The 12464-nt window shown below is 44.7% G+C and overlaps 1 protein-coding gene across 1 annotated transcript in view; it reads right to left on the bottom strand.

Moving 5' to 3' along the window:
* RAI2 (retinoic acid induced 2) overlaps positions 1 to 567 on the bottom strand; it is a 44774-nt gene extending 44207 nt beyond the window's left edge. Inside the window, exon 1 of the mRNA XM_082278191.1 lies at positions 439 to 567. The gene's annotated coding sequence lies outside the window, so the exon portion shown is untranslated. The remainder of the gene's footprint in view (positions 1 to 438) is intronic.
* Between the last annotated feature and the right edge of the window lie 11897 nt (positions 568 to 12464).

Raw genomic sequence — 12464 nt, 5'->3', positions numbered from 1 at the left:
GTGATTTTGGAGAAGTTGCGCAGGCAGGAGGAGGAGGAGGAGGAGGAGGAGGAGGAGGAGGAGGAGGAGGAGGAAGGGCGGGGGTGGGGTGGGTGGCTCTGCCCGTGCGGTCACGGTCTCTCCTCGTCCCTCTCCCCGCCGCGGTCCTTCCGCGCCCCCCCACCGCCGCGGCTCCACTGCCGGGACAACCCGCACAAAGCCGCCGCCGCCACCACCGGGATCTCGCTGCGCCCGCTCGGCGCCACCAGAAACAATAGTCACGGGCCGAAGCGGGGACCGCGGGGCCGCCGCCCTCCCCCCGGTACCGCAGCGCCCGGCCGCTGGTGGGAAGAAGGCTGAGGGGGGGTGAGATTCCCGCAAAACGCCGCCGCCCCGGCCAACCTGTCACCGCTCCGCCCGCCCTGGGCTGTCGGTGCGCAGCCGCTCCGCGGCACCTACCTCCGGTGGAGGGTGCGGCAGCCCCTAGCTGGGCTCCATGGGGCCGCAGCCGCCGCCCGCTCTGTCAAGCGCGGCCGCCGCCGCCGGGGACGCGCCGCCCTGCCCTGCCCGGTACCGCGTCCCGCTCCCCCCGCGCCGGGCGGGCCGGGGCGGGCCGGGGCGGGGCGAGCTCCGGGGGCGGGGCCCGCCCAACCTGCACCACGCCCGCCAGCACCGCCCCCCGCGCCCGACAGGGATGCGTGCGATAGGGAGCACCGGGCGTCCCGGGGAGCCGCGCCAGGAACAGCCCGGACGCCCGGGAGGATGCTGCAGCAGGCAGCGTCATCCTTCTCCATAAATCTCGTGAAATTTTTGCTCCCTGCTTGCTTGAAGTTTTGACCTTGTCTCCTCTGCGTCTGTCTCGGATTCTGGCTTCCTGTTTTTCTTTATTCCCCCTCCAGCTCTTTCCCCTTTTTAATTACTCCCCTTGCCCTCCCCCCGTCCGCCCCCCGTCCGCCCCCCGTCTTTTCCATCCTCGGTTTCCCTTGTCCCCCTTTTCCCATCAGACTGAATGTCCCAAGCCCCTTGACCTCAGACTCTGGGCTTTAAAACGGTTTTGTTAAGGGCAAAAGAGTTTTTTGTAGGTTTCATATCGCTATTAAGTGTCGCCAGCAGCTTATTGGAAGGTGTGGTGCATTAAACTAAATCCATGGCTAGTATTACATAATATGCCCTCAAATGTACATAAAAGATGATTGTAATTCCATCTGGATTTCTGTTGATATTAGCAAACCACTCAAGATTTCCTCTTGCGGTTTAATAGGATTTTCAAAACCTTTGACTGGTGCTGGATCAAACAGATTGTGATTTAAGAAAGAGTAAAGCACACACACTCACGACATCGTAGGAATTAGTGAAAGAAGAAAAAAAAACTTAGTAGGTCATCTGTCTAATCCATCTTCCAAAAGAGAGTAGGAATGTCCCCATACAGTAATTTATGGGCATTTGTCTAGTTTTCTTTCAAATGCTTCAAATACGTGGCTTCCTCATTTGCCCATAGGAATTTAGGTCAAGCTGCCTGAGCGGGAATTTTGTGGCATCTTGGGATTTAAAATCCACTACTGTTATTCCAAGGTGGTTTCTTTTGTTTTATTTTTTTCCCAGACAGCACAACTGTACAGTTGCAGTTGGTCATTTATTTCTTGCCCATCATCGTGGAAGGATTTTGGCTGTTACTTTCCCCAGGTTGAGAGCCCAGGGACATGCACAGCTGAGAAAATGTCAACTTCATGCTCAGTGTAGCCAAAAGAGTGACTCAAATGTCAGGACTTGCTAGGAGAGCAATGAAGAGGAAAAGATTTTACACTGGAAAATGCGTGCTGGACCTGTGCTCTGAAAACTGCTGGAATTCTGGTCTCACCTTTTCAAAAAGGACATAGCAGAGCTGGAAAAGATTCGGAGGAGGCTAGTAATGATCCATGGCTTGAAAGGATTTTCTAGTTAGGTACACGCACATGGGCAAGAGGCACCAGAGGGGAGATGTGACAGAGGTTCCTCAAATCTCGAGCAGCATGGAGAGGGTGAGCAGGGACTGGTGACCCTGGCTTCCAGCACAAAAGGGAGAGGCCATTAAAAGAAGGTAACAGACCACCTGACTGTACAGAGGTGATTCTTTGAGCAAACACAGCTGTGGAGCCCTTTGCCAGCTGACAGCAGGCAGTTGATGTCATTTTGGGGGGAGAATGACTGAATTAACCGGAGAGAAATCCACAGAGAGCAACCAAATCACAGCTTGCTCAGAAAGGTCCCTTCATGACAAATGGCTCATGGCTGGGCTTGCTCTTTTTTTGCCCTTTCCCCTCGGTGTACATTGATAGTCACTGGTCACCTGCCAGCAGTGAATACACCTCTCAGATTTAATGTCACACCTGTGTTAATTTTGTGCTGCTCACAGCTTTCCTAATGCCCTTACTGCATAGATTTGAGTACTAAAAGGGGTGAGTGGCTTTCAGTGGGAGAATGTCACTGCTCTACCAACATGCAGCATATCATGGAAGTTGGAATCATCAAAACCCACTGGAAAAACCATCATTATGCATTGAGTCATTGAAGAGAGAGAACACTGGTTGCAAAGAAGATTCTGTCACTCTTCTAAAATGTGACAGAAATAATCAAATCTAGATGTGGCCTGGGGACAATGACCTTAATTTAAAATCAATCAAAAATCCCTCTCTCAATGGCAGCTGATTGCCCCGTTTGCTTTCAGACTGATACCCTCCCAGGCCTGCCATTGTCAGTGCTGTTACACAAGTGGGTAAGCATTGTGTTGTCTCCTTGTCTTCCCTCCTCCTCCATGTCTTTGAAGCTGAGATAGCATGGTCTCAAACATTTCTCTGTGTTTCTGGCAGAGGAATTTCTTCTGTGCATTAATTTCTAAATCTGTACGTGTATGCCGCAGTATGGCTGCTTCATCCATAGAGCTTCTCCAGAATCTGCCAGTTCAATATTGTATCTTGGTACAAAAACTAGCTCTGGTGAGGTGGGTTGCCACATAGGACGGTAACTACAGCAAGAATGAAAATGAAGGAGCCCAAACTATGTATGTGAATGACCTTGGTCAAGTGACTCATGGTCGTAATCTTTTATGGGACTGACCCATAGACTGTTTGCACGCTGTTAGTGCAGGAAAATCTGTTCAGGTAGATTAGGATAGTCACTATTTGCCTGTGATATTGCTCCACCTCCACCTGAAACTCAGCATGAATTCAGGTATATGGGGCTCCTCAGCTCCCATACAAACTATCTTCTAATGTTGGGTGTCTAAGGTAACTGTAGAGAGGATCTGCATGAACCTGGTGTATTGTCTGTGCTGATAAACGTGGCATCTTTCCTTTTACCAAGTGTGTGAAGCAGTCGGCAGTGTCATTCATCTCACCCTATCACTTGATCACATAGAAACTCTTTGATCCCGGGATAGTACTATACAGCAGCAAAATTAATACTGCCAGGTGTGATTGCTAACAGCAATCCAGGATGTGTTGCAAGCTTTAAATTCTGCATAAGCAGCCACACTACAAATGCTGGGTGGGGAGAACTGACAGATGAGGGCACACACACTGTCTGTTGGGAGCATTCAGAGCCCAGCAAGAGCGCTCATTGCACCTAAAATGGGGGTCCTGAGCAGATGCAAGATTCATAGTGACAGAAGTAATTTTCAGGTTTTCCTCTAATAATATATAGGCAGTAGTAAGCCTGTGGCAAGTCCAAATTGAGTACTGAGCAGCTTTTAAATTGTTTAAGGCATTATCTATTATAAGGAAGTTTATAAAGCTCCATCTCCATTATTTGAGTTTTCACAAGGTCATAATCCACTTGACCCTCGTGGTTTATTTCATCACTATTGTCCCTCAGAGGAATTATAACCTTTACCATTACCACTTGCTAAATATATCACGAGGTTTTAGTGATATTATCGTAAATCACCAAGCTCAGCTTTGTTGCCTGTAAATGTGACCATAGTATGTACTGGTTTTTGATGCAGTGATTGTCAGCCTGATCTAGTTGTATTTCTTTAATTATTTTATAATGGGACGAACCCATGCTAGCAGATATGAAGGTGTATTTGATTTCCTTTAACATTTAAAAATTGCCTTTTTCTGAGCTCATCTGAACTTCAAGTGTGGGCTTTTTAGGCAAAGTTTCTGCAATCAAACATGGAAAATACAAACTCAAGGTTACTGAAATCAAGCACAGTGACTTCAAGAACAGCATTCTCACAATTTTTTCTCTTTTTAATTAAATGTATGAGCATTCATGAGAAATCATATGTAATTTGATCATCCTGAAAGCATTTAGTGAGAAGAACAAAGATATCACAGGTAGGTGAGGTTCATTACTACATGGGTTTTTAAAAGGATAAGCTATAGGGAAGCTAGTGATAACTGAGAATTTTGGATAACAGTAATGCATGTAACTATGTTGCTTTTTACATTTCAATCTGTTTTCTAGCAGAAAGTTGGTCCCATGTCAGCCTCCCAAAAGTTTCAAAGAGAATTTTCCATAGCAAAGATGTGCTACTGAAGCCAATCTTCAGTTGCACTTAAAGCAAGGATCAGCTAGGATCAGAGGTCAGCCTCAAAATAATTTTGACAAGACATACCTTGTTAAGCAGTAATTGGGATCTAGTCTATATGCTTCTGGTTCCAAGAAGGATTCACCAGTACTATAAATCAGGTTTACTTGCTGGGACTGCTGGGATCCAAAACTTCTTTGCAGCAGCACCTGCAGAAGTTGTTTATCTGTCTGACAGGATATTGTGGTGCAGGTCTGGGCATATAATACCACTTCTGGTGATGTATGGCAAAACACCTTGAACCAAAAATCTCATGTGATGAAACTGTAGAAATCTATCTTTGTGGAGGAGGAGGAGGAGTTATCTGTTTTTATTCTACAGACCCTTGCACTGTGGCAAATGGAAGAATAAGGGTGCACTTCAGCATCCCCCCCATCCACCAACCCACAGGCTTGTATATCTACAGTGTATTAATTTACATCTGAGTTAGTCACTCTTCAACCTTTATGGTCAGCTAGGAGGAATAAGCACTTTTAGGATGCAATTCATTTGACCTTTCTTAGACATCTACTTTAGGAAGAGATAAATCACTTCCCCAGGTGTCAGTGTTTCTCTGTTGACCACAAAAGGACCAGAGAGTGATTAGTTCAGAGGCAGGTGTCTATATTGCAGGCTGTCTGCAGGCAAGTAGGCAAATCCCAAACAGATTTTTCTACAAATCTGCTCTTACAGTGGCTGTTGAATTGTTTTACAATGATTTTTATTTCTATATCATGAGTATATAAAATATTTTTTTCCTTCTTTTACACATTTTTATTTTTGAGAAGCATTACGTTAGCAGAGCCTGCAGGTTGTGTTGGCGTTGATTATGTTGGTGCTCTGTTCAGAATTGTTTTCAGCTACCTACTGAGAAATTGGAAATTTTTGCACTATTTCACCTTGTGAGTTTCACCAAATATTTGTCTGATTTAATGTAAAGGTGGAAAAAGGGCACATTTTACACCAAGGAAATTAATACAGCATTAGAAATATCTCTCATTGCTGTATGTGACTAGAAAGAAAATATGAATACACACACTATTTTTTATTTGATCACAGGGCAAGATTTTAAATGCTATTAGTAATGAAAGATCCATGGCAGTAAGACTCACTGTACTGCAAATAAGCCCACTGAGCCCGTGTACAGTACATCTCAGAAAAGGCCCAAGGCTTAGATGTCTATCTCCATGTTCTTGTATTCCCAACAAGCAGTGAATAATGCATTAGTTTTGCTTCAAGCATCCTATTTTGAATATGCTTTAGCCAGAATTATTAGCTTTCATGTAGTGTATATTGTTAACAGAGGTCATGCTCTGCGCCCATCTAGTGCTGTCTCCAGAAGTGCCCTGGCACAGCACACAGAAAGGTTTTACTAGAAATTCTCATTGTCAGTTCTCACCATGAGGTCCCCTGAGATGTCCAAATTACAAGTACTCCAGATCCAGCTGGAGTCACTGAGAATGACCGTGCAAACACCACCTGTCTTTGGCTCGGCCTCAAAATAAAGCAGGAGGAGGGAAAGTTTTATATTGAAGTGACCTGGGAGGGTTCCTGATTTCTGTGCTCATACTTCTCTGTGGAGATCAGCCCTTAGACCATCTGCCTCTTTGCCCAGGCACTCCAGTTTGTGTGCTGGGCTGTGTTGAGAACATCTGAAACTGTGTAAAAACAAGTAAATCCCTGGGGCTGCCCCTCCCTTGGCCAAGGTGAGGAGAGCCTGAAGAGAGCCTTTTTTAAACCCTTAGGTCTTGACGAGGGCCACCAGTTACCCAGTACTGACAGTGACCCTACTCATCTGCTGAAACTTGTGTGAGAAAGGGGTTGAACAGCCGAGTCCTGGGGTGAGGCCATGATCTTGGTTGTTGAAGCTGTACCATTCTCCCCTTCAGCAGCTGTGGTGGTCTAAAAAGAGAATTAGCTTTTAGAGTTATAAAGAGAGCATGATTTAAGATAAATGGTATCATTTGCCAAGGAGTAGGCATTTACACACACAGATGTGTACGCACACAACACACACACACACGCACACCTCCCCCAGTTAAGTTTCCACAGCTACCCTTAGTGCAATGCAGCCAGCTGTTAAATCCAAAATAGCAACGAGTGCACATCATACGCCCTCTGTATTACCATTTGAAAGGGACAGTTCCTTGGGAGGATGGGAATTTGACAGGATATGAATATGTCTGAGACTCTATTAGGCACTAATTCGGCAGGACTGGCTGAATGAGATGAAGAAGCAATGAGGAGAGAATCTCTTCAAATTTGAGCTGATTGGTAATTTTGATGAAAGCCCTTTAGTCTCATTCAGTGACTGTTAATTACCTCTGGAAATTAACATTTATTTTTCTCTTCAGGAAATGTTGTTCGCCTGCCAATATAGAAAGATTAATTAAATTCTTCCATGGATGAAGGTGAAAGTCGGGTCCTCATGGTCAGCACACATTTTGGCTGTAGATGCAGGGATATCATGACAAATTCCCTTTTGAAAAGAGCAGTCCTACTCTTTCCTCTTGTGTTTTCACAGGAAAGGAAGGCATCCTTGTCCTTATGGGGTAATGTTGGCCTGTATGTGCTTTCACCAGGAAAGTCTGGATGTGGGAGAGCTGTGAAAAAAGGGAGGGAAATGACTAGGGTTAAACAGCCTGGAAGTAAATTAGGGGAAGCCTCTTGCACCACTCAAGGAGAAATAATTCATAAGCTTGGACAAAGGTATCTCAGCTTCAATTGAAGGAAAACCCTCAGTTTAGACCCATCTATACAAAGTATCACAAAAGTTAATTGATTCAAAAAAGTGGTAACTTGAACCTCACATCCATAAGCTATGCCAGCTTCTGCTACCAGCTCTCATTTATTTGATCTTGGCGCAGCCTCAAAAGCTGCTTTTGTCAGCACTAATGACAGTCCTTCCACTTCTCAAGAGTTTATTTCCAATATCCACTGTTATTCCATTCACTCCTGCTGTGCAGAATTTTAAAAAAAGGAAAGAAAGAGTGAGGCAATATCCCAGGGAAGCTCCTGTGCAGAGTTGGTACAGGCTTTTGATTGAGTTCTTGATTTAAAGCTGTCAAACAAATATCTGGGCATAGTTGTTAAAAATCAGAAAACATCATGAAAGGAAAGGAATGCTCTGTTCCTTGATCTATTTTTTTTTCTGATGGGAAGACCTTGCATTAAGTTTTAATGATAGATTAAATAGATGGAAAGTCACTTGGAAGCCCAGTGGGCAGAGAGATTTCAGGCTGCCCCTGTCAGGATGGCAGGGAGGAAATGAGGCAGCTGAGAAGAAGCTCAGCATCAGGAAGAAGGCAGACAGGTCCAACAGACAGGCTTTCCAGAAAGCAGCCTCGCTGAGAGCAAACAAGCAGCTGCAGTCAATCGAAGCCAGCAGGGCAGCCAACTCCAGAGCTTGCTCCTGGTTTGTAGTGCAAGCCAAGCCACCCCATGGGGAGCTGCTCGTGTGTTCCCGCCCTCCATACAGCACTGCGACAGCAAGCTGGCATCACCAAGTGATCTTGCTAGGAGTGTGACAGCTTGATTGGGGGCAGGATGTTAGTCTACATGCCAGTCTTCCCACCTGCAAAAGCTGCCCACCCCGCCCCTCCATCCATGTGCAAGGTTTCTCTGGGTGATGAACTGCAGACCTCAGAAAAGGGGTGTCCAGGAAAATTAAGAATTTTGGGTCTGATCCTGGTCTTGGGGGGGAGACACATTTACCAGGATCAGCAACAGTCCAATGCAGCAATGAAAAATGCAACCTTCGCTTACCTGACTTGATTTGATGAGAAGGGATCCTGCTTGACAGAGGCATGGGATACCATCCTGTAGGCTTATCCAGCAGCAACATTGAGGGATTGAAGGGTTACACTTTTAAGTCTCTGTCGTGGATGAAAGACAAGTCTATTTTGGCTCTTGACTGTTCCCTGTACAAAGTGAAGAGGAAATAATGCTTGACCCAGTGGCAAGTGTCACATTGGTTATAGATTTTACCTCTAGTCTACTTTACAGTGTGTTTTGAGATCAGTATATGAAAGTACAGCAAGAACCAGTATTTGTAACATTTTGCATGGGCTCTAATATTAGAGGTTGCTGCCAAGCAATGGTGGTATCTTTTGGATGTGATAAATATGGAGATTAGTAACTTAGATTCTGTTCAACTGAATCCATGCTGGGGAAAAGCATTGCCAATTATGAAGACAGGCAGCAAGAAGCAAGTAAAAGTGATTTAAACAGAGAAGATGGGATGGAAAAGTGTAAGAATCTCACATAGAACACGTCTGTTCAGTGGCCAGTCTGGAAAAAACAAAGAAAAAGGAGGGATTCTTCTATGCAGTCTAGCCAACCTAGATCCCTTTTTATAGCTTTTAAATAATTCACACGTGGAATAAATACATAATTTCCAAAGAAAAACATGGAAAGTCTCAGTTATGTTCTTATGAATGCTTTTTATTTCTTTCCCAGCTAAATCTGTTTACCAAGCTGGACTCAATTCTCCAAGTCGCTTCTTCAAAACTACATTTTTTGACAAATTTGTTGTTTGCCAAAAACATTCTCCCAGCTTTAATAAAAAAGCCCCAAACCAAACAACTAAAATTCAATGGATTGGAAAGAATCCAGTAGGCTTTGGTTCAGGCCTTGTAAAGCAGCAAGTAAACATTTTCTGCATGCTTTAGTAGAGTATATGACTCCTCAGTCCTCCACAGTCTTTGTGTAGAAGAAGGGAGCTCAGCACATGGAGGAATAACTAGTTAGATTTGTTTCATCTTCAGTTAAGAAGGCAAGCTAGATGTCCTTCAGCCTCTGGCACTCACATTAAGCTGCCATGACTGTAGTCACAAAACGTTTTTCCTCTTCTATGGCACACAAATCCAAGTGTCCCAAAGGACATTAAAAGGTAAGTAAATAACTTCACGAACAAAAGAAATGAATGCTCATAAGTGAAATAAAGAAAACTGAGGCTACCTGGAATAATTCTGTCCTATTTGAACTTGCTTTTAGCTTGTCAGCCTTCAACTAATCATATCATAGCAAACAGAAACACAGAGGTGCTATGATAACAGCTCTCATAGCCAAGGTGGTTTTCAGGCTGATGAAGCTAAAAAGCGGTGTTTGACGTCTAATGGCAAGCGAGAGAGAAAACATCTATTAGACATTTTAGATGAGCACTGTCTCCAGTTCCTAAAAAATATTGTCTTGAATGCCATATTCTGAGACAGAAAGAAAGATACAGTGATGCACACACATAAATATGATGGAAAGAAGGATGTATACATGTGTTTATGTGTAAGCCAATAATAGGACTGAACAAATGGTTCAGAACTGAGGCAGACATGCATGTGTGCTCCTTGCTGCACTTTTCTTCCTCCTGTCCAGATGTGTTCACGATATTATTTGCCCGCTACTTTTCCAATATTACTTGTTCATCTTAAAACAGCCGCCACACTCTTCCTACAAAACTCAGGGAGTGTTGGACCTCTCTGGCTGTTGGGATTTTGTGATAGCTCCTACAAGAGCAGTCAGTGCATGAGTAATATTGGGAGCCTGGCAGCCCATGTCACGATGATTCCACAAGACATTATTTTATGATGCAAACACATCCTGACCTCCAGAGCACTCAATTTATCAAATGTGTAATGTATGCAGAAACAATCCCAATAAGGAAGGGGGTAAATAAATTTGTTATGATTTTAATTATATGCACTTTAAATGTCACTTTTGCTGAGCAATTAGGGTCTGAAGAGAGTGACCTTTGCACAGTGCTCAAATTGTCCTGAGGCACACTACTCCATGCATTTATTACTGCCTTGTGTGATGAAGTGTAGGTGGAATGATGCAAGTCCATCATTTGTGGGAGGGACCTTTCTGACTGAAACACACAATAAAAGCAAGGTGGTGCAAACTTTTTGCCACAGAAATGCTGTGTGAGAGACAAGGGATATTATTTATTGAAATGCACTCCACATGAGTGCCCTTCAATACACGCATGCAGAAATGTGGGCTGGGGGGTCTCTGTCTGAAGAGCAGAGAACAAAGAGGGCCAAATCACCTGCCCAAAGTGTGGTGTTCCACCCTTCTTCCTGCTTCCCAGGTGAGCATGGGCCATGCTGTCTATCTGGGCATGGGAACAACATCTTCTCCTTATTCATCCCTGCTTCTGAGTTCTGCTACGAACCCAACGAAACAGAGGTTTCAGAGGGTGTAGCACACCATCTATTCTCAGGTGTATCCACCCTCTGAATCATGTTTAAGATGTTTTTTCTACTTAAACCAAGAAGAGCTGTTTTAGCTATAAACATTTAGGCCCACTGCTCTTTCATTACCACTAGCAGTTTCAAAGGCAGTGTTTTAGGCAGAGGAGTGATCCCAAGGTAAGGCAGTCCCTCTGGGGTTTTTGCCACTGCAAAAGGGAAGCAAAGCCATAGACAACTGCTTCCACCTCCTTTTCATCTGCTGGTGGTGTGGTCAGTTCACATATGGGAACTACCTACACGCTAGGTCTAAGGCTATAAAGTATTAGCTTTACAGCTGAGGCTTTTTAGTATGTGACAAAATGCAAGTGCAAGTAGGAAATATTAAAATACAGGACTCTGTTTTGGCAAGCAAGAACATTATAATAATGTAGTAATGGGCAAGGTTTACCTTCCAACTGTGCCTTTGTGAGCACTGCCATTAAGTGCTGGACATTGTGTGGCATCTGTTAGTTCAAAAACAGTGTGATGCATCACCAGAATAAGCAGTAGCTTATACAGAGCCATTTTTCTTTCTCTTCAGTATTTAGTATTGGTAACAAGTTGGTATTTCTCTGGTGGAGACTGCCAGAGTTGCCTACTGATCTGATAGGAGTGGGGAAGGGTGGCAATAGGACCGATGGTTCTGCTTCATCAAGGAAGTCCCTCTGCAGACTAGAAGGCCAGCCCTAGCAAGGGATATTCAGAAAACCTCCATATCTAATCAATTCTTGGTTTTATTGCTAGCAAGGCTGTCAAGCATTGGGCAGATGGCTAATATTTTCTTTCACTATCAGGCTCTCTGTTGGATTCAGACCAATGATGTAAATATAAACAGCCCTGGCTCTTGGTCAGTAAAGCCTCCTGCCATCAGCCCTCCCAGAGAGATATTATTTAAATAAACCAGGGAAGTAAGTATCCCTGAGTAAAACAAACCACTTAGCCACACAAACTGGAGAACTGATCTCTTTACCGAGTACTCCATTTTGCTGTCACTAACTCACATTCAAGGGGATTCAGTTCCATGTTTACTGCATACCTGGTGCTCAGTGGCTTTGCAGGGCAGGAGAGGTGTTGGAGTATTTAAGAGAGTGTGTATTTTAGGCCATCTGGCACGTTTGAGCCACATATGGAGCTCCTGCCACGTTGAACAGTTGGAGCCCAAACCTGGTGGTCTGTCCAAGTCTAGCTGTATTGCCATGATGTGAGTCCATCTCTGGGGCTGATTCCAGTGACACCAGGGAAAATTCAAATAATTCATTAACAGATGAATAATGCTTTGTGCCACTTCTTCCCAGAGTGCCCATATGTGTGATTGGCTGCCATCAGCTCTGCAGTGTCCTTCCATTCCCAGGCTCTGATGCATTCAGCATGCTATCACAGAGCACTGAAGCTTGGCACAGCCCATGTAAGGATACCTGTATGGAGGTGCCTATCACTGCTTCCCCATGAGGGAGAGTCACTTGAGGGACACTGTCATTCATGTCCTCCTTACCTGTCCTGCCCACGTGGTGTTAGGAAGAGAGGGACTGGTCTTACCACCAGCCCAAACCCATCATGGAGAAGAACTCACAACTACACACCAGCTGAGCACCTGGTTCCCGAGGGACACCAGCCCCTGCCATCATCCCACTCTGGACACAAGGTATTTCCAGTGCAGCAGGTATCCTCCTGCCTCATAATATGTTCCTCCACATCCTTGCGACTGATCT

The sequence above is a fragment of the Coloeus monedula genome (assembly GCF_965178545.1).
Source record: "Coloeus monedula genome assembly, chromosome: 3".
NCBI classification, from domain to species: Eukaryota; Metazoa; Chordata; class Aves; order Passeriformes; family Corvidae; genus Coloeus; species Coloeus monedula.
This window is presented reverse-complemented; position numbering and strand designations above follow the sequence as displayed.